We start from the raw sequence: 23,791 nt of genomic DNA on the forward strand, positions 1-23,791 counted from the left end.
TTCAACCTTAATGTTAAGAAGCGACGAGAATACTTTTTGTGCGCCAAAAAAACTAAATAATGACTTTATTCAACAATATCTAGTGATGGGCGACTTCAAAACACTGCTTCATGAAGCTTCAGAGCTTTCTAAATCTTTTGTTTCGAATCAGTGGTTCGGAGCATGTATCAAACTGCCAAAGTCACGCCCCCCAATGGTGAACCACTGAAATTTCGAAACACTTATGACGTAACGAAGCCTCGTTTACTGAAATCACGTGACTTTGGCAGTTTGATACACGATCTGAACCACTGATTCGGAACAAAAGATTCAGAAAGCTCTGAAGCTTCATGAAGCAGTGTTTTGAAATCGCCCATCACTATATTGCTGAATAAAGCCATTATTTTGTGTTTTGGCACACAAAAAGTATTCTCGTCGCTTCATAACATTAAGGTTGAACCACTGTAGTCACATGAACTGTTTTATTTTAATACCTTTCTGGGCATCTGACAGTGTTAATTATCTTGCAGTCAATGGCCTCACTGAGCCATCAGATTTTATCAAAAATATCTTAATTTGTGTTCTGAAGATGAACTAAGGTCTTACGGGTGTGGAACGACATGGGGGTGAGTAAATAATGACAGAAATGTTCATTTTTGGGTGAACTAACCCTTTAAGTATTTTAATTACATATTTATAAATATACTATTTCTTAGAAAAAAACAAAAAAGAGGTTTTTGTTAAAAATTATTAATATTTGAAAAACCTTTGTCCACCAAATCAAAGTAATTTGATGTCTAAATATCAGATAATTCGAGCTTTTATGATAAAGATGAGTTGAGACCCCCCTCAAAAACTACTGATATCTATACATTTTAAAAAAATATAACGATCATAACGATAATATAACAATAAGATGTGTACATGCATTTGTGTTTAAGGTGTAGGATAAGATATTTTTTAAAAGCATATGAACTCAACCTGTATACCAAGAGTACATCTCTAATAACTTGGCACATGTTTTATTTTTATTTATTTTTTTATTCAAATAAATTCAGGAATTGTTTCCACACAAGTGTGAGGCTTATATAATCCATGTGAAGTGCCTGGCTGCGGAGGGGGAGTAGATCAAACGAGAGAGAAAGAGAGATGCCAAGTGCAAATGGTAAATGTGAGATTTGCCTGCATCATGTCCTTATAAGGCCTGAAAAAAAGAGCCTTTTCACTCTAAATCCATCTGGTTGGCATGACCTACAAACACAATACCAGAAGCCCAAAATGATAGAACGGCATCATTTACACTGCATTCTCCAGAGCAAGAACGAGAGAAAAAGAGGGATGAATATATCAAAGTGGGTGGGCGTTTAATATGCTTGACCTTTGGCACTGTTTTCTGTCTTGACTTTGGGGTAGAAAACAGACGGAAAGCAAACGGACAGGAAAAAAAAAAAAAAAAAAAAAAATCTCTTGAATGTGTGGTATGTTTGTGCAGTCCTCTCCAAACTGCCCTCAATAATTGGGTGGACACACACTTACACACTGAAAAACACACACACACGCATTACTAGAGCTTCTATTCAGGAACAGGAATATGTGGTATAAGTTACACAATAGCACAACTGGTAACACTTCCCACACACAACAGCCTGCAAATGAACAGAATTCCTGGGAAGACAATTGCCTCATCATCCTGTGAAGTTACTGAACATTTGAAAACTGTCTGGGAATTCTGATATCCATCAGGAACTGGGCCGCCTCTCTCTGCTAAAGAATTCCTGATTCTGTTTGTCAATGTGTGTGTGCTTTGTAGGACAAAGACTTTGCTCTGCAAAAGGCACTGATGCCGCAGCAGGAGGCCATGTCTATATCCTATTATGGGTGGGAATGAGTCAGGTCAGAGTCATGTTGACATAGTTCCAGGCAGCACGGCTGACAGACTGACAGCTTTGGGGCCATGGGTAAAAACTGAAATAATAATCGTTAACTGACTGATTGCACAGTTTATGGAAGACTGATGACTGCTCAATTTGTCATATGACCAGTGTTTGACATGATGAGACAGAGCGAGTCTATCAGTACAAAATATGACCAAAATTAAGCATCATGCAAACTTATTATTTAATCAAGCTCTGTATGACTTATTTCTTCTGTGGAAGACAAAATGTGATTTTTTGTAGAATATCCTTGCCACTTTTTACTATGTAAGTGGACTAGAAGATAGGGCTGTCAAACTCCAAAATGGCAGAAAAGCATGATAGAAGTATTATAAAAGTGATCCATATGAAACATGCTATATTCCAAGGCTTATGAAGTCATACAACATCTTTCTGTGAGGAACAGATAAAATCTTGCATTTTCCCTATCTCTCCTTGGTGGGTTCATTTGATTTCTTAAGAGTATTGCTGAATAAATCATTATTTTGAGTCAGATATTTTCAATAAATCAGTTGATACGGTTTCAGAATCAGTCTCAATGACTCAATGAGAATCGGACTGCATGAGTTTAAGTTCAGCTCACTGACTTGATCCACAACAGTTAACAGCTCACAGGAAGGAAAGATGATCAGTGTCTAAAAATTTACATTTCGGTCTGTTCATTATCTAAAGCAGGGGTGGGGAACGTTGATCCTGCAGGGCCATTGTCCTGTAGAGTTTAGCACCAACCCTGAAAAAAACACTCACCTGCCTGTAACTTCAGTAATCCTGAAGACCTTGATTAGGTTCAGGTGTTTAATTAGGGTTGGAGCTAAACTCTGGCCCTGTCCCAAATGGCACCCTAAACACTCACGGCCTTCCTACGGGCTCAGCAAAAGTGTGCATCGAGGGCGCATATCGGCTGCAAAGGGGGTGCTCACGAGCACCCTTCTGAAGCCTAAAATTGACAAATGGGACACCCTACGGTCTCGTGGACTTAACGGACACGCGCACGCGGCAGCCATTGTAAGTCCACAAGACCGAAAGTGCATAGAAGTGTGCCATTTGGGACAGGGCCTCTGCAGGACAATGGCCCTCCAGGATCAACGTTCTCCACCCCTGATCTAAAGCTATAGTATGAATTCAGAAAATTTGAGAAGAATATAGCACACAAGTCGTACGTACTAAATAAAATAATTTTGGAGTTTGACAGTCCTCATTTAGATCATCATTTAAAAAAGAATGGTCATAATCTAGAAACAAAAAAAGTTGTTCACCATAAAAAGTAAATAATGAGAATTCACTTTTTTTGGTTTAACTATCTCTTTAATAAGCAATTAGAAATTGTTAAAATTCCATTTCAATAAATTTAGATTTTAAGCTTCCATATTTCCTTTTTTTAATAACAAATAATTGCCTCCTCTCTAATTAAGACATTTGTAATGTATTAAAATTTTAAAAGTTATGCATCGCACTAGATAATTATATGCCTTTGAGCAACACAAGCCGATATTCAGACAGATTAACGGTGGGTTTCCACAGTTCTAAATGACATAATGCGGTATGGAATTCAACCAGCTGAACACAGGTATTCATTTTTCGGTTATAAATATCAAGAAGCAACTAATGACAGGGAAGAGGACATAGAACACTTTTAATCGGCTAGACAAGACAGACTTTGATTTAGCCACAGTGACGTCAGGCATGAAAGAAATTAATGAACTACTTTAAATGGATTGAGAAGATAGCCATAAAAAGGATGAGGAGGAAATGATGAGTGTGTATGGGGGAGAGACCGATAAAGAATGAGTGCGTAACAGAGGAAGAGGAATGTTGAAAATGAAATGCATCGTCATCCAGACCATGAAGAAGATGCATTTATGAGTCAGACACAGCAAACCTCACTTGACACAAGCCAAAATCAACAACATCCCTCTTTTAGGAGCATCAATGGTGCCAAAAGCCCCTCAGACTATTCACAATACAAACGCCTCGTCACAAGGGTCTAAACCACCAATCTATCAGGCTGAAAAGTGGGAGAGAGAGTGGAAGGTCTGCTAAGTCCACGCTGCTTTACACTTTAAGAGAGAATTAGAGAAAGAGAGAGAAGAGACAGAGGACCTGCAACATGTTAGCCTGTACATTCCTCTCTCTGAGAACATGTATATTTTCACTGATCACAGAGAAAAACAATCCAGCACAGAAGGGCCGTGAGATCCCATGCTGAGACAGAGAGAGAGAGAGACAGAGAGAGAGAGAGAGAGAGAGAGAGACAGAGAGACAGAGAGAGAGAGAAGAAAAATTATAGGTCTTTCAAGCATACATAAGCATCGGACACCTCCAAGAGCCTTGAAGTGAACTAAACCAGAGCTTTTCTACTATACTAGAAATATGAAGATGGTAAAAATAAATATACATTGGGATCAGAATGTCTGACACCACTAGTGAAAATCTATTTTGCATTTTTCAAATAAAAATAAATAAAATAAATATGTATAATATATATATATATATATATATATTGCATAACAATAAGAGAAAAGTTAAAATAAAAAAAATAACAACATGAATTTCAGAATGTTTTAGTATTTGGATAATTTGCTTGCATAAACATAATTTTAGGTAAAACCCAATGATCATGTTATCTAACATGATTTGGGAATGTTCCAAAATCATATTCATTTTACATTATAAAATTTATTTGGTTTGATTTCCAGGTTTGAAATCCATAATTATCAAAATAAAAGACCAAATTAAAGCGATAGTTCACCCAAAAATGAAAATTCTGTCATCATTTACTCACCCTTATGTTGTTTCAAACCTGTATGAGTTTCTTTCTTCTGTTGAACACAAAAGAAGATATTTTGAAGAATGGTAACCAGACAGTTGGCAGTAGCCATTGCCTTCCATAGTATTTTTTTTTTCCCTACTGTGGAAGTCAATGGCTGCCGTCAACCGTTTGATTACCAACATTCTTTAAAATATCTTCTTTTGTGTTCAACAGAAGAAAGACACTCGTACAGGTTTGGAACAACATAAGGCTGAATAAATGACAGAATTTTCATTTTTGGGTGAACAATCCCTTTAAAAACGTAAAGAAAGCCTCAATGGTGGCAACTCAGCTTGAAAGATTTAAAAGGGTTTCATGACTTCAGAAGGATTATGCTGACGAAGGTTCTTCTTCAGAAGGTGAGAGCACACCTCTAATACAACTTTTCCACCGTTGAGCATGTCTAACACCGTGTCTACACTGGACGCGAGCGGCGCAATGCGACGCGTCAAAAGACAATAGAACCCATTATAATCAGTGATAATGTCTACATCGGATTCCCGACAGTAAACGGATTCCCCATTCTATTTCTGACGTAGTCCAAGTGCTTTGCAATGGTCAACTTGTCGCGTTCAGTGTAGACAGCTTTTAGCTGTTGTGTCGCGGCGCAATGCGATAAAAGTCACGTCTGGTGTAGACACGGTGTAAGGGGCCAGAACAAAGCCAATGTCCCTAGCGCAGGACCCATTTTTTTTTTCCTTCTGTGTTTGTAAAAATGAAGACTGACAACAAACTCTTACTTTAATGGCAAACACAAGCACGGGTGCCTCTAGCTCTGCTTGCAATTAATCAAGAAGTTAATAAGCTCTTAAATCAGCATGAACATGTTGCTCTGTACATGCTAACAAATATTGAAATACTTCACAAAAGCCCTGCTGACACTCAATCAGGCGAATCAAAACAAATCGGCTGAACATTGTGTGTCTAATGAGGTTTCTAATCAAAGAGCAACCGTTGACAGATGGAAAGTCGGACGTGAGAAACAGACGTAGAGTTATTGTCCCACTCTTGGACTGAGAGTTGATGACGGATGATGACATAACAAGGACTGACAGCAGCTCTGGAATCCAACCGCTGAGTAAAACGCCGGCCAACTTTCAGCTCTGATTTCTCTGATGCTCTTTTTTTATTTCCAATTGCTTTCTTTTTCCTCTTTACATTCATGTTCACTCTTTATTTCTTTCTCATTCTCTTTGTCAGAAATGTGGCTACTAGAACCTGTTTCTTGTTCAGAGTCGAGCGTCTGGAATTGAATTTCCCCCATGTGTTCCGCTTACAAGCTGCTTCCTGTTTCAGTGTGTCTGCACTGATATCCCCCCCACCCAATCAATCCCACCAACCACAGCACAGGATTTATGAAAGTCAGCTTCAGGATGTTGATACAGGTGCCTGCACCGCCCCTCATTCTCCCTCTCTCACATACATCCAGACGCTCTTTAACCTCTATCTACCCATTTGATTTCTATCTTTCCATCTAGTTTTGTCTCCTATGTGTCTTTGCTGTAGAGAGACAGACCTTTGTAAGCCTGATACATGACACAGAAATACATTACTGTTCAAAAGGGGTTTTTTAAACTAGATTAATACTTGAATTCAGCAAGGGCACATTAAATTGATCAAAAGTGTCAGTAAAAAATGTAACATTGTTAACAATGCTGTTCTTTTGAACTATCTATTCATGTAAAAATAAATAGTTTTTCACAAAAATATTAAAGGGTTCGTTCATCCAAAAATGAAATGAAATACTGAGTTGGCGTTCGGATGTAAACAAGGAAGCCTGCACTGAGTTCACTACGTATGACAACGGTTCAAATTGTTGAATAAAGTCATTATTTTTGTTTTGTTTTTGCGCACAAAAAGTATTCTTGTCGCTTCATAACATTAAGGTTGAACCACTGTAGTCACGTTGACTATTTTAACCATGTTTAACCATGATTGCTGCCTATGTGTGGATCAGATACCCTCGGATTTCTTCAAAAAAAAATTTAATTTGTGCTCCAAAGATGAACGACGGTCTTACGGGTGTGGAACGACATGAGGGTGAGTAATTAATGACAGAAATTTTATTTTTGGGTGAACTAACCCTTTAAGCAGCACAACTGTTTTCAATAATAATAATAATAATAATAATAATAATAATAAGAAGAAATGTTTGAGCACCAAATCAGCAAATAAAGCCCTATTCGGACGGGACTATTTTTCTAAACAATGTCTGAGCTACAATTTTTTAAATCACCCGTTGTCTGTGATTTCATATACCGATTCAGATGGGACTAACATCTCTGTGTTTATTACAGAGGTGGGAGTGTGTGTTTTCTAAATGTGGGCTTTACAGAAGTTCATCTGCTGTGCTTGCGTGCATCACCTATGACGAATATGTTTTTTTTTTTTTATGAATTATATACAGATATAAAATTTAAAAAAAAAATAAACGTCACAAAAGTTTAGAAGTGCCTGTTTATAATAAACCCACATAAGTGAGCAGAGAAATCTAGACAAGTATCTTACAGATAACACTGATATTAAAAAAAATTCGTGATTTGGCTCTATTTATTAATTTTATTTTTCTGTCAGATATCTTCCATATTGAAATGAAATGAAATAATGCTAAAGATTGGTGGGCAAACGGTAGCTCAGGTAGGTCAAAAAACACATGAGGAGAAGCGTTAGGATAATACAATACTGGCAATCACAGACATTCACATTCGGACCGTTGAGTTAACCGAAAAACACTGGGTAATTTGCTCTGGAATTTTTACTGAGGTTGTGTGAGAAAAACACAGACATGGCAGATTCGGTCAGGATTAAAATCACAAAGTAAGCCTGTAAAACACAAATTTCTCTAACGACCTCCATGTAAACTAGTCCCGTCCGAATAGAGCTTTAGAATGATTTCTGAAGGGTCATGCGACACTGAATATTGGAATAATTGCTGCTGAAAATTCAGCTTTGCCATTAGAGGAATAAATTTCATTTTAAAATATATTATAATAGAAAACAGTTATGTATCATTTACTTTATTTATATTATGTATCATTATGTGTATTCTAATAAAATCTATTGCATTTTTTTTTATTATTCCTAATTTCCTTTCCTTCCTTCTATAGGACAATATTAATAATATCTTATTAATAAATATCTTGTTTGGTAAATAGGGGGTGGGGGGATAAAAGTGTCTAAAAACTGTCAGTATAGATCAAGAAGGAAGAACTCTATTCAGGCCTTTTAGTCCAACTCAGACAGACTGACAGCTTTAATCCAATTACCTTGACACCAATCGAAAAGAAGTGGGATGGTCAGTCTCAGAATATGTGCGGCAGCCATTCCAATGGAAACGCAGGTCACCAGGCATCACCAAGGGTTCTAAGAGCTTGGTCTTATCCTGTGTGTGTTGTCAGGGAGACGATGACATCAGTGATTGTTTTTTATCATTTCATTCAGTAGCAGCAGCAGAGGCACTCCTCTTTCAGTGAGATAAGAACAGTTTTGTTGCAGTGACACATGGAGATGGCCAGACATTAACTAACCACAGCAGAACACAGCACCTTAACTACACAACAACAAAGTGGGTCAGTGACATGATAGTCATTTTGTCTGTTAATGTATTCAAAAATACATTAAAAACATTTTAAAAATACAATGTCTTGAAAACTCCTCTTCTATGATGAACCGGAAATGCTAAAATGCTACATCGTTTCTGCGTTTTGGCCTACAAAGTGATATACCTGCACGACTATAAATAATTCATGGTATTTGAAAAAAAAGATTTAATTTTAAAATAAATTATGTACACTCACAAGTATTCAAGGTGTAAGTAAAAGTACAAAACAGACCCTCACAAATCAACCTGTAACAAGCTCTCTCTGCTACACACAAAGGCAATACATAAAGTCAACCTCAAACAAACAGACTTATTTCTGCAGCTCATATTTTATAATTCATCACAATTATAGATAATAATCATGGAAAACCACCAATACGCTCCAATCTCAACAATAATTTTTCTTTATCCATTCTTTAATAAGCATGCAAATGGTCTGTAACACAGTCAACCCATACAGTCAAAATATTTCTTCAGGAACTGAGTACAATTTCTGGAACAATCTATGGGATCATACAAGGGAAAGACACAAGAAAGAGATCAGTATCCACATGATGAGCTGTTAAAACCTAAAGTTTCTGCTGAGACAGAGAGATTTGTTTAATGGGCAAAACTCATGCTGTTTTTCTCTAGTAAATACTCTTTTAAGTTACTTTCAAGTCCTCAGTACAGAACAGAATTCTGAGTGTTACTCAAGCCTCATCCATAGCATGTCCCAGTGGGCAAAATGTGGACCTTGAAGTGAGCTGGAATGGCTTCTAAAAAATGCTAACTATGCCCCTTTTCCACTCTCCCTCCCCAAAGATCAAGTCCAGCCCAACTTAACCATCCAACCCAGAGCATTCCTGTGTTCTCCAGCCCCTTTAACAAAACACAGTGTGAGAGAGACGTCAAACGCATTAATAACACAACTTTCCACTCAGCTGACCCAAACATCCCTTTTAAGGCCAAGCAGTTCAGATTTCTCTTTTCATTAAGTTCCAAAAATACCTCAAGAACAGAGAGAACGAAAGAAGGGAAGAGAAATCATTGCACTGCCTGGTTTGAGCTGACAACTCATGGCTTTGATGACTAGAAAAGAGAGAGAACGGCCCTTACAGACTTGGACAAACCTGATAAATCTCCCCTGAGGCCTCAGACATAAATATATGAGCCAGTCCAGAGGATTCAGACTCACGAAAGTAATATGACACAAGTTTAAAGATCCCTGCTCTTGAACCTTTTAAAATGTTTTGAATTCCCATGTTTTAGGTTCCATCTCGTCCACTATATGTCTGACAGTCTTCTTTAGGCAGTTTATTTTTCAACAGCAAACAACCAAGAGACGTAGTGGAGCTTAGTATTCAATTAATCATAAATAAACCAATCCAGATGGAAACAATAATCTATTTTGACTGTGAAAGTCTTGTTCCATCCAGTCACACATTATTCCTAATGTTAACATTTTGTCTATTTCTCTAATAAATTTTCTTCAAAATAGGGAAAACAATATTCTGAACATCTGCACACAATGTGTGCCATTCCTAGAGGTCATTTCTATTTTGTTATGCCTTAAAAGAGCTTTTGTAGAACATTCTTGGAAGATGTCCTGAATATGTTTGGCTTTGTCTACACCAAAAACAAAAAGTTGGTTCTGAGATCTTACACTGCTTTTTGTGAGGTTTTACTTTTTGACAGAAACAGGTCCACAGAACTCAGTGGGTCGTCCTAATAAAATAACTGTTTTTTTTTTTTTTTTTTTTACATCACCTTGCAGGTGTAAAAGTAAAAGTAGAGTAAGTTATATAAGGCATGACATCTGAACAGGAAGGGACATGCAGGGCAGAGCTTTAGGCTTGAACTGCCCTTTCAAACGGCAAAAAATTCCCAACCATATGTAAACCATTACAGAACCCAGGAAAATGTTTACAATCGAGTGTCACAGTAGAAACATGTTTTCTATCAGAGATAAGATATAATAGACCTCGAACCAGAGCAGACCAAAAGTGCGTCAGCCTCAGTCTCAACATATTTGCACAGTTCACAGGTCAGAGCTATGCTGCCTCTAATAAAAGATAGTGCAGTTCCTCTGTCCCCGGATAAACCACACTAGAGGCATGTAGTGAGAGTAAAGACAAAGGATGTGTTAAGTTATTCCTCAAAAGGGGTTGTTCTTCATATATGGTTTTACAGTATGATGCTGAATCATGACCAGAAAATGGATGCAGCGGATACAGTTCTCAGTCTTGGACCCCTGTAATGCCAAGCAAAGATAGTACCTCAAAATGCCAATCAAATGCTGTTACCATTAGCTTGATATGTGGCATCCCTCTGGGCAATGTATTAGGCCCATCAATTTTTAAACAGATTAAGGGTTTGCATGTAGTTGATTACAAAAATAAGCTTGCGTCTGTTGTGAGGATGTGTGTAGGGTGGAAAACACTTAGGTCTGTTTCAGAACGTAGGCGCATACAGCGCAAAAGCGAAGTGTAACTTCTGCTAAAAGAGCAGCTAAACTGTAACTAAAAGAGCGGCTTCTGCGATTCTATTCAGGAAATCATTATCAAGAGTTGGCCACTGAAAAAGTAGGGGGTGTACCAAAATATTGGCCAAAAAAAACAGAAAAAGAAAAAAGACATTTTACAGGAACACCGAAAAAAAGCAGCATTCACGTGACATGATCTTGGTTTAATAATCATTCTGTCTCACACAAGCTTAAACAATGTCCCAAATGGTGAACTTGATGTGAACTTGCGGACATCATAATGGCCAAAGAGCACTACTAACCTAGACTACTAACTAGCATTACGTCAAAGTGCAGACTCTGGGGGTGGACTGCAAGGGCTTATTGTGATATTTAGGACAGGGCCCAAGTACACTCAAACATTTGAGTGTTGCTGTCCTCTATAAAGCGTAAACACATAATGGTTATGGCAGGCTTCGGGATGAAGGAAATTTTATATAAATTCTTCTTGCTGCATTACACTTGGAGTACAGTAAACACAAGTATTATAAAGGCAATGGCTCACTCCGTAAAAAGTCTTTTATCTGTCAGATCTTTGACAGATGGGTTCATTCACTGTTTATTTGATAACACTCACTCTAAACTTTATAGTACTGTGTGTAGACAGCAACGTGGCTAAAACGTCAGCTAAAACTAGAGTTCATGCATCAGTGAGAAACTGTGCAGAGGGAGGAAGGGCACGGACTCTTTCCCTGCCCATGCCTGAACCTCTCTGCTGGAAATCAGGTCAGTGCTGGACCCGAGAGTCTCTGCTTGTGTTTCCATGTGGAGGGTATAAATAGGCAGTGCAGCACAGAATGAAAAACCAACAGCCTCATGGTAAAGAAACAGGGAATCCGGGATCACTGGATGTGACTTTTGGTAGGACACAACAGGGTTTTTCCTGGGTCAAAAAAGGTCTTCGGTGTTGGCGGACGAACACAGTCATTCACACACACAGTACAAAGTAGTACCCCATTCATGTGAACTGTGAGCTCAGTACTGACAAATCCAAAATAAATGCAGAAATAGTTTGTAATATTAACTTATCCTATTTATTAAAAAAAAAAAAAAAAAAAAAAAAAATCACTGTCAGGACAAATAATAAGACAAAGTGCTTAAAACTATTTATAAGTAAAATGTCTCTAGGTGAATGACTTGTTATTACTGTCAAATGAATTCAATTGTGCATTTAAATACAGTTGTCAATCCAGAAACATTGCATGCAGTTAGTAGTATGAAAAAATATATACTATATACAGAAAGCGAGCAAAAATCGCTGCCATTATAATCACTGAAGCTGTTGATTACAATGCGAGGTACACTCTTGCAAAAACTCCTGTTATAAATCAATTAATCTGTCTACGCTGTGCAATGAATCTCTTATTGACATCGTGTTTATATTTTGTTGGTTATAATGAAAGGATTCGTAAGCATGCAGAACTCACGCTGAGCAAAAACTCCACCATTTTGGGTGGTGTTGAGCGGATTCTGACTAACTTAAACAATTCTGATTGGTCACTGCGTTCACATGCTCAACAGATATGTCTGCGATTGGATGTGACAGATATGTAACAATACATGGTGATAAATAGGAATATTTACCTATATATATTTTTACTGAAACATTTTAACACTTCAAAAAGCTTATGCTGTATGTCCTACACCTTCCCTATTCAACTTACGGAACGAACGCGGCGCCAGTTCCGTTTTTTCCGTAAGTAGAACAGACGTAAGCTTTTTGAAGAATACGGAAGGCTGAATGGCGAAGCACTTGCAAGGTGATCATTTGTGTTTATAAAGCATATACATTTGTATTTTTTTTAAGAAAATGACCGATTGTTTCACTAGATAAGACCCTTATTACTCGTCTGGTATCGTTTAAAGCCCTTTGAAGCTGCACTAAAACTAATTTTGACCTTCAACCGTTTGGAGTCCATTGAAGTGCACTATAAGGAGAATAATCCTAGAATGTTTTCATCAAAAACCTTAATTTCTTTTCAACTGAAGAAAGAAGGACATGGGCATCTTGGATGACATGGGGGTGAGTAAATTATCAGGAATTTTTTATTTGAAAGTGAACTAATCCTTTAAAGAACCTTACTATCTATATAAAAATGCATTCAAATCATTGCAATATTTTCAGTGTTGCTTCATTTTATATAGCCAACACAAATCAAGTGATTTGTAGTGATTCTTTCTTAGACTAAAGGTGGGAAAAACTCTGTAAGAGGACTATTAGCCTTCTGTAGCACACTAGACTTTACAAGACAGGAGAAGGAAATCAGGACAGTGCTTGAGCTCCATTAGCCAGATCACTGATGGAATTCCCCATCATCTCCACCCAATACAAACATGCACAGAAGCTAATGAACTTAAATATAATCACTTTTGTGCAGCGGCAGAGTGCTACAGCTGTGTCCAGCGTGCCGTCCCGGACACCGAGGGAACATTACACTATTACAGAGCATGTGGGCTGCTGTGTGTGCATCATCTTGGTTCAGCTGCTATTTCAGGAGACCTTAAGAGATATTTCATACACACACACTCTCGCACCAACACTCCTCAACAGCGTCACGGGGGGGTGGGGGGAACAGGGTCAAAGGTCAATGAGGAATAATTTGCTGATTGATTAATTAGAGATGCACATTACTACTAGGTGTGAGCAGTGATCTGTCATGGCTGACCACTAGTAATCGGGTCACCAACACAGATCCTAATTCCAAGTGTAAAATACACACCTGCTCTTTCATGCACACTAAACCTTCTGTATTCTGTACACATGCTCAAATGTAAACACGGGCGTGTTTGTGCGCAGGTAAGAGTGAGAAAAGGGAAGGGCGTTTTTGAGGAGAAAAGACAGATGACTTTGAGTGCTTAAAGCTGGGGAATCTGATGAGCTCTTCTTACAAATAGTTTCTATGATGTAAAACATCATAGGAGGAGCAGGTCTGAGCAAATCCAAGCGCATTGGCAATCCCAGATGCAGTGCAGTACCTAGGATATCAACTCTTGCTGTGTGCCTCTTTGTAATTGCTGTGAGCTCTTCCATTCTAATAGTGGTCAACTGACGTGGATTCTTTAATAGCTGATGCCTATAACAAAGTTGGCCAATGAACAATATCAATAATACAATCATACAATTTACATAATAAATAATATAAATTAAATGACAGTAAATAAAATCTGCACAAAATTGCATTATGCCAGTGAAAACCTATTAAAAACAAAATGTATTCATAATAAAAAATAGATTTTTGAAAACAGTTTTCTATCTGACACTAGACAGAATGATGGCAAATGTTAATCTGAGACACAGCAGGGCACACATATAATAACTTAAAATCTGTGGCACAACATCAACTAGACATGTAGGAATCTTCTCCCTTTCAAAGATCAAAATTTAAAAAAAAAAGACTTCAGAACACAGTTTAGGCTACTTGCAGAGATTCTACTGCGATAGTCTGTGTTGACGGTGTTACCGGTGTTCAGCTGCAACACTGTTTACGTTACTTCCCCACCGCGGCACGGCGCCCACTGTCCTTTTGATTTTTTTATAGTAATAAAAATCATTTAGTTCAGGTAGAAAACAGACACTGCAATTAAAAACTAAATGCATCTGCTCAAATCCGCATGAGCTGAACGAGAGACGCAGCACAGATCAGCAGGAGTATTCAGATTTCATCCATTATGAGAGTGAGGAGCTGACTGACAAGATGATGGCGGAAGATTTTTGTATTTTTGCAATATTTTGGATTTAAACCCAATGCTAACAGGGAACCTGCAAAGGATTAGCTGTTTTTCTAGTTGTTGTGCTTTTCATTAAGAAAAACAACAATTGTCGCCGTCGAATTGCCACTAATTTGAAAGCGAAAGTAAAATAGGCACGGCCGCACGGGCATACATAACTGTGCGTGTCTACTGGCATGGACCGTTTTCAGTTCATTCCTATGGAAACTCAACTTCAATAGAAATTAATTGAAAACGCTCAGTCTTTTTTATTTTCGAATTAGCGATTTAAAAGTGAGGTGCAAAAGAGGGAACCCCCCCATCCCCAATCCCGGTGATACCGGTATTACCGGTGTTGATTAACCGATTAATTTCCTCACCATCACAACTCGCAACAACCAACAACCAAACGCAACAACTTTATTCAACAATTTCTTCTCTTCCGTGTCAGTCTCCGATGCTTTCACATTGTAAACACAGTGCAGCGCTTCCGGGTTCTATGTCAGAACGCCAGCTCAGTATTGCCTGGCTCCTGCGTCAGCACTACACGCATGCGTTGTGGTGCTCACATGAACAGCATCGGAGACTGACACAGAAAAGAAGAAATTGTTGAATAAAGTCGTTATTTTTGTTTTGTTTTTCGCAAAAAAAAGTATTCTCATCACTTCATAAAATTAAGGTTGAACCACTGTAGTCACATGGACTATTTTAACAATGCTTTCTGGGCCTTGAAAGTGGTAATTTGCGTTGCTTTCTATAGGGGATCAGAAAGCTCTCTGATTTCATCAAAAATATCTTAATTTGTGTTCCGAAGATGAATTAAAGTCTTATGGGTTTCGAACGAAATGAGGGTAATTAATGACAGAATTTTAATTTTTGGGTGAACTAACCCTTTAAGATCCATCTTGGGTGATGCGACTGCTGTTTAAACCTACCTCTCAAACGGACAGACAGATTAATGTGCAGTCACATTAGCGAATGTGATGTCTACTGTCTATTGTCAAAAGCATAGTGATGTGAAGCACAGCTCACACAGAAGTCACTTTCAAACCAAGCAGCTATCTGTTGGTCAACACAGGGAATTTGTGAGAACAACCTGAACACAATGTGAAATCTGCGTGGGGAAATCTTTCACCCTCACACAAAATTCCTAATCACTTGGATTCTTATTGAAGTGACTGGATATCGCCTTCAAACATTTACTAAACAATGGTAAATGTGACCGCACCTTTTAGTGTATACACTACAAGTGTGATTTGTGACTGCCTATTACAAAACATTCTGGACCACGTATACACCTGAATTAGCACACTTGTGATCAGATGGCTACAAATCAATTCTGTAGAAACACAAAGTACACATTTTGTAAAATGTTTTTTTTTTTGTTTGTTTTTTTTTTCTTCATACAATGAAAGACAGTGGGGTCCAAAACAACTTGGACCCCATTGACTTTCTTTGTATGGACAGAAACAGTTTTTCAAAATATCTTTTTGTATCATACAGGTTTGAAACAACATACGGGAGAATAAGTAAGGACAGAATTTTTCATGATCCCTTTAAAACCAGGCGTAAACATAGTCATAGAAGAAGCATTCTTGATTTGAGTCGTGTATGAAGATCAGTCCTCAGGGCGAACTGGGACAGCTGGACTGGTTCAGTGTGTGTTTGTGTGTGTAGGAGGAGCTGCTGTAATCTTCTTGTGTTCACACTTTAACACCTCTTCCTCAAGCTAGATGTCTGTAAGCGAGCTCTCCCACTCCCTGACAGCACAAAAATGAAGAGACATTCAGCTGTGCACCAGATTTGGTCATCCTTCTAATAAACACCTCATTATGTGTCACAGTTCGCAGGAACGCAGAGTATTACTAAAAGAGTTATGTCATTTTTTTCAAGATTGTATATATTATTCCACTATAAAATGGTCATTTTCAAAATAAACAACTGGTTTTTAATGTCAGTGGCAGTGCTGGGATGGGATGGGAATTTGTTTACAGACTATCAAAAGCTAATCTGCCGATGACATTTAATGACTTTACCATTTTGGTAAATCTGGTAAAATGCACAACAAATTTCACTTCCTTTTAATTTGAGGAGAAGTGTCAACTCAAAGCCCCCATTCTCACAGAGAAAGGAGAACAATAATGTCATGTAAAGTACCAAACTGTCCAACAATGTCCCTGTAAAACTAAAACTGTTTTGATTAATGAGATTTTGCAACAGATACATACTGACAAAACAGTGTCAGAATCTATCAGTTCTTATGAACAAGAAAGAAAGAGAAAAAAAAAAAAAAAAAAAGAGGGAGCAACAGGAGTGAACCGCAATATTTAATTTAAACCTCAGACTAGTCATTTAGCCTGTCCATAATCCCTGGGTCTGGTGCTAAGTCTGGTAATTACTCGTATTGGACACCGATAACCATCACAAGCGTTTCTCTGCATGTTTCCACCGAGTGGAAAAGCAATCAGCAGACTGGCAAAACCAGAAGCAGGACCTGCTTATAAAGAACAGTGAAGAGGGAGGGCAGGAATTACAGCACACCGGTATTCGTCGCTTGATCATCGTGCAAATTGTCTTCTAATTTTCTCTTGGGCGAGAACTGCCCCTTCCTTCATTCTCACATGAACACCCACCCATCCTGTTTCAGCTGACAAATTTCACATGTACTGTTGTATAACCAAGAATAACAGCTCATCATAAAACAACCTTTGCTCTTCTAAGGTGAGAGACAAGTGAAATGGCATAGCAGGTCATGAAACACGAGAGACAGACAGAGATAAGATACGACAGAAACAGACAAAGAACAACACAAGATTGTCGGCCCGCATTTGGCAGAAAGTGAATACATCCGGCTCTAGATTACAGTCCATATTTCCAGCTGAACATACACTAATACAGTGGCTCTCAGCTGTTTTTTTTGGTTTTTTTTAGATTTTACAAGTGGCAACCAAACACAGTACCATACTTAATGCTTAATATTGTCTGGGTCATTTTTTTTTTTGACCTTATAGTTTTTATTGATGTTTTTGAGAGGATGAGCATATTACACAACCTATCAAATCTGCCTAAATTCCTTAGCATCTATGAAGTGACAGATGAAATTGCACATATATATATATATATATATATATATATATATATATATATATATATATAGGGCTGGGTATTGAAAATTTTCATGATTCGATTCGATTACTATTCACATGCTTCTTTGGATGTAGTATTTCAGTTACAGTACATGGCAACTTTTCTAGAGGAAAAAAATCTCTCAACTAATGCTGTAAACTACACATGTAAGTCAGTTGGTACTACTATAATAATACTGAAGGTTAAATTAACTTATATACAAACACTTAAATTACACTCAATGTTTTTATTATAAATAAAGTTTAGAATTACATAATCATATTTCTACTCCAATTCGTTTTTTGAAATATAAACATTTAAATCGCGGCTGTCATAACTGATTTATTCAAACACAAATATTGAAGAATATTAAAAATTACAATGAATATGTAACGGTGCATAGCTATATTTATTAGAATGTTGCTTTCTAGAGTTCACTTTTCTAGCTGACTAATGAGTTTATGGTCACTGTTTTTCAAGTTTTTCTGAGGTAAATGTGACGTTATGTGACACTGTTTACAAGCTGCTTCATATTAAAAGTAACAAAGTACAAAGATTATTGTGATTTATTGGATGGGAGGCGCTACATATTCTGCTCATTCATCAACTGAAAACAGACTAGACTAATCGATTCTTGGGATTTAAGAATTGATATCGATATCGAAATCTTACTGACCCCAAATTTTGAACAGTATATATATATATATATATATATATATATATATATATATATATACACACTGTTCAAAATTTGGGGTCAGTAAGATTTTTTTAAAGAATTAATACCTTCATTCAGCAAAGACGGAATTGATTTTTTTTTTTTTTTTGTCTGCGATATAAAAAAAAGTTTCACCCACAATTTTAATTTTTAAAATAATGTGACCTGTTTGAGTAGTAATTCAGCATTTGCAGCCGTTTCATTAGAATTAAATAAAATAATGTGAATTTATGTGATCAAACATAACTGAAACAAAGTTCAGGGAAGAAGGAGGCAGACATTAAAAGTAACATTAATCGTAAATAAACAAACAACAAAGCGAAAGGAGTGGTAGCGGCTGACAGTGGCATATATTCAGAATAAAAACAGCAGCGTAAAATGTCCCAGGCTCTCGGCCCTGCCCTGCTTCATACCACAATAACGTTAATAAAACTTTAATACATTAGCTCATCCACGAACATGACTTCTGTTTCTTCGGATTGCTTTCCATTGACTGTGGAGGTGAAGACGACAACTCCCATGATTCCACTCTCATTCACGGTGTCATAAAGATACGCCTTTGATATTGTTTTAAAAAAGTGACCTCGAGCGGCAAAACTTACATACTGAGCCTTTTACATTAGAAAAATATTCTATTTCAAATAAAAGCAGTATTCATTTCATCAAAGAATCCTAGAAAAAATGTATCTCAGTTTCTACAAAACTATTAAGCAGCACAACTGTTTCTAACACTAATAAGAAATGTTTATTTAGAAGCAAATCAGCATATTAGAATGATTTCTGAAGGATCATATGACTGAAAATCCAGCATTGACACCACAGGAATAAATAGCATTTTAAAATATATTAAAATAGAAAACAGTTACTTTAATTTGTAATATTTCACGATATTACTGTTTTACTGTATTTTTCATCAAATAAATGTAGTCTTGGTGAGCACAACAGACTTCAAAAATATTTTAAAAATCTTACCGACCTCAAACATTTGAACAGCAGTGTATATTAAATATTTATATATATATATATATATATATATATATATATATATATATATATAATAAAAATGGGATTATCTAAATGTCTAAATATATAGTACATGATTAACATGGTCTTTTCTCCTGTCCGCAACCTTATCAGAACAACCTGTAACACCCATTCTTTGGGTCACAGCCCAGCCCTGAGGACCAAGAAACTGTACAAAAGTGAAACTAGGTACAGCACAATCATAAATTCAGTCAATGTAAAACTACTTTCAATTGCATTTTTACAAGCATCAACTCCAGACAACACAGAATCTCCCCTTGGTTTTAAACAATCCCTTTGACTTCCATTTAGAAACCAACAAACTAATTCTGTCTGTTTCTTCTCTAGTCAGTCACTGAACGCATCTCAAACTAAAGCATTAAAGCACAGATGCTGCTTTATCAAAGCACTCACAGGAAAGTTCAAATATTTGATCTTGACTCCATAAAATCCCAGGGATAGAGCAAGACAGTCTAAGTCTAAAGGTAAAAGAAGTCCTGTAAACTATCAAGTGCCAGTAACTGTAGCGCTATTTAGTTGAATGGGCTAGTTTATGTTCATACTAAACACACATAGACAAGTGTTCTGGAGTCACTATAACTATATTACTGGAAAGCCGTCAGTGCTCTACATTTGAGTCTGGGACAGGTCATGACAGGTCCTCTCTGTACTCTTCTTCCCTGTCTCTGCTTTATGGGCCCCACCTGCCTAATGTAATGGAGCTTGTATGGGGGTTGCTGTTCTCTCTGTGCTTAGTGTTTCATTTTTCTGTCAGCTCCCCAACCCCCCAACCATCACCACTGCAGCTTACCTGACAAATGAATACTCATGTGTATATGTGTTAGCAGTGTTTTGTTCATAAACGAATAAGTGTTTTCAATGGGTCTTTTAATTAAACAATTAAACACTCTCTTTCACACACGACTCATTTTTTTCTTTCAGTAAAGTTTCTCTCTCTCTCTTTTAAAGCATGCAACTGCTTTCCTGCCTTTAAAGACGAACTATAGTGCAAACCAATAGCATTTGAGTGAAAATCATCTTGGATCTACTGAATGAAAATGTCCCCCTTTACTGAACAAGTCATTAGTTGTGTCCCAAATTACTTACTATATACTATGCACTCTACTGTCTAGGTAAGTGTGTGAAATGTCCAACATTCCAATTTTTTTTCCCAGTTAAACGGGCTATATGTAAGAATTTTCATGTTTTAATCTCTTTTTTATTGCCAATGTGGCAATAGTTTGTAACGAAACTTTGAGACCTTCACCGACTTCCTAGGTTGTCTATGAAAGCCTGTAGACTGATATTTATGTAAAGGTTTTGGGACATTTTTGCCGGGAAATGTGACATCTGAATGTTTACACACACTCCCGAGAGCCTTTCTTCCATTCAGTGACACATGAAACTAATGCTTGCTTGTACAATGTTCAAAATAATGCTGAAAGAGCTATTCTTTACTATTATGTCAATGTGGGATTAATTCAAACTAGTCTCACATATCCAGATCAATACAGTCTATAGTCTCAAATATCCTTTATAATCAAACTATCATCAAACAGTGTAATTTTAATCACCTCATCTGTCGAAATTATGCCGGTGAATTGCAGAGGTGGTGCAAACATATCCACATTGCTATGATCAGATGCTTTCTTAACTACTGTTTTTTTCACCGCTGTCATTTTTGTTATGTTAAGAGAGAAGCGCACAGCACATATTTACGTTCATCTAAACGTAGCCCTCGTCGCTCTCATGGGCAGCGTCTGGATGTTTGTTAACAGTATATCGCTGCAAAAATATTTCCAACCTCATATTTACTTCTAAGCGGAGAACAAAAAAGAACTTCTCCATGTATAAGTTGCTGGCTGCAGTTCACTTAACGTTACTAATAACGAGGGTTTCTGAATTCTACATACAGCCTCTTTAAATTAGAGCATCATCTGGGTATTTAAAGTGCACTTTTTCTTGTTGCAATTTTCAGTGTATACACACTGCTCACGCTATTACAAAACTGCATAGAATAAGTACAAAAAGAGAGACACCTACTGTTTTGGACATTGAACTAGACATTTAATTTCCGTTTACAAATAAACTGGGACATTTTATGCGTGAACAAACTGAATGAACTGGAATATATTGTTCATGAACCAAGCAAATAAACTGGGAAATGTTTGTTTCATGAACAACCAATTTAACTAGGATTTTTTAATTTGTGAACAAATCGAATTTATTTATTTGTTTACATTTCAAATCTGATGACTCCTCAGCTCCCGTGGCATGATGGGATAGTGAAGTAATTGCCTCATATTTAAGTAGTAAAGTATAATTTTGTTACTGTTTCATAAATACTTAGTATTCAGCCATTCTGCTTATCTGCCATACTTTTCGCATACTACGTAGTAGTACGAAATGCGGGCACTTACGTCTCGCCACCTACTGGCGTAACGATGTAACTGAACAAATCAGAACAAACCCTTTTGGTGAACAACTTCAAAATACTCGAATCACTGAGATGAATAAAAATGTATGTCTCTATAATCTCGGACATGAACACGCATCAATATGCTAAGACTGCTAAAACACATTCTTGCCTCAATCTTCCTGACCTCTAGTCGACATCCCACCATTCCCTTACAGTACGCAGGTCAAAAATAAACACCCGATTTTTAGGCCAAGGCAAAAACAGGAATTTCCACTTCAAATATAGGCCTAAATATGAGCCATGTAAGGTTAAGCTTCTGTTTATAGACATCAAACGCGTTTAATTGTGCCTGTCATCGTGTGTGAACGCACCTCGCATCTCTAATAACGGCTGTCAACATTAATAGCAACGGCTTGAAATACATTTTCTATTCGTGTCCGTGCCTACAGTAGTGCAGGACGAGACACACACTGCGTCAAAAAAGCTACACGTTACGATACAGAAATTCAAGTTTAACACGGGATACCTGACAAGCTAACATGAACTTCATAATCACAGTCCCACCCCGGACTTTCTTGCAATATTCTGTAGGAACGCAGGGGGAAAAAACGTGTTCAGCGTTAAGCACAGGGTAACTGCTTTCTGTAGGAATAAAATCAAATGATTTAAAGTCTAACCGACACAAGTTCTCCTAAACTCTGTGGTATTGTTCTCAGAGAAAGCGACTTTTCCTGTTTGAAAACAATATTCTAGGATACGTCGGGTATACGTGGCGAGAAAGTTAAATTGATTTGACATTTCAATGCTCGCGAGCGACAAATAAAGTGGAAATCGAGCGTAAATGTTGTGAATGTAAACTTTATTTCGCTACATAGTACGATGCTGCTGACGTAAAACATCACAATCTGAATACTGAGGGAATCTCTGGTTCAGCCCCCTAAAATCAGAACATACTCCATTATGTTTCGGTTGTCGCTCGTCTACTAAACATCCGTCGTTTGGAAAGTCCCGGTTAAGTTTACAACCGCATCGCTACGAGGCTACCATTCCTACATCAGCCACAAAATAGCTTGACTAAAATCACCGCAGTCCGGCGTATCGAGCTCCTGCGCTGCAGCGAACAGGAGGGGGAGGAGGGTGGCAAAGTTGCCGCAGTTTGGAGTTGTGTCTGGGGGCAAGCTTCGACCATTCAGCTCCACTTCCACTAAACTAGCTAAATAGCCCCGCTTCGGTTTTCTCTTACCTTGTGCACCAGGAGAAGAATGGTGAGAATTTTTCGGAGGTAGGTCTCTGGAAGGACAAACTACTCAGTCGCGTTTGACTTTTTGAGGATGAATAGATCAGCTCTCAGCAGGGTCCTCGCTAGTTCCTTCACTCACCCCCCTCCCTTGCGCCGCAAGATCAAACCATCACATTCCTTCGAGATCCAAACAATGAAAAAGGTGGGTTTTCCTTTGCCAAGAAAGACCCACCCCTAGAACGACTACGCCGCCTGTGACCGCGGAAAGAACGCCCTGCCCGGCTAATACGGTCCCGCCTTCCCCGAAGAGGGAAGAGAATGGATCAGACAAGCGCCGAGCTCTAGAGGACGCTTGAGGAATAACGGAAACCCAGTTCACATCACAAGCTGGACTTTATTTTTTAGCACTGCAATTAATACAGTTTTAAAACATTAAAAATAAAAATGTAAATAAATGAAATGGAATATGAAATTATATAGAAGAGAGTTTACAAAAAAATACAATGGATAATGCAAAAACGTAAATAAAAAAAACAACATATGACAATAGCAATATTCTCATTTAAATATTAAAAAACATTAAAAAACATTTAAGCTATGCAAGTAGTTCATATGATTCTAAATGTTTTAAATGGCATTTTAATAGTATTTAATCAAATTTTAATTATATTAATTATTCCACCATGCCAAAAAAAAAAAAAAAGATATTAACATTACCACCCAGATATAGT

At 37.4% G+C, this 23,791-nt stretch overlaps 1 protein-coding gene across 1 annotated transcript in view; it reads right to left on the reverse strand.

Moving 5' to 3' along the window:
- luzp1 (leucine zipper protein 1) overlaps positions 1 to 23,426 on the reverse strand; it is a 35,904-nt gene extending 12,478 nt beyond the window's left edge. The window contains exon 1 of the mRNA XM_051868298.1: positions 23,064 to 23,426. The gene's annotated coding sequence lies outside the window, so the exon portion shown is untranslated. The remainder of the gene's footprint in view (positions 1 to 23,063) is intronic.
- Positions 23,427 to 23,791: the final 365 nt, after the last annotated feature.

This window comes from Ctenopharyngodon idella, chromosome 17, assembly GCF_019924925.1.
Source record: "Ctenopharyngodon idella isolate HZGC_01 chromosome 17, HZGC01, whole genome shotgun sequence".
Classification (NCBI taxonomy): Eukaryota; Metazoa; Chordata; class Actinopteri; order Cypriniformes; family Xenocyprididae; genus Ctenopharyngodon; species Ctenopharyngodon idella.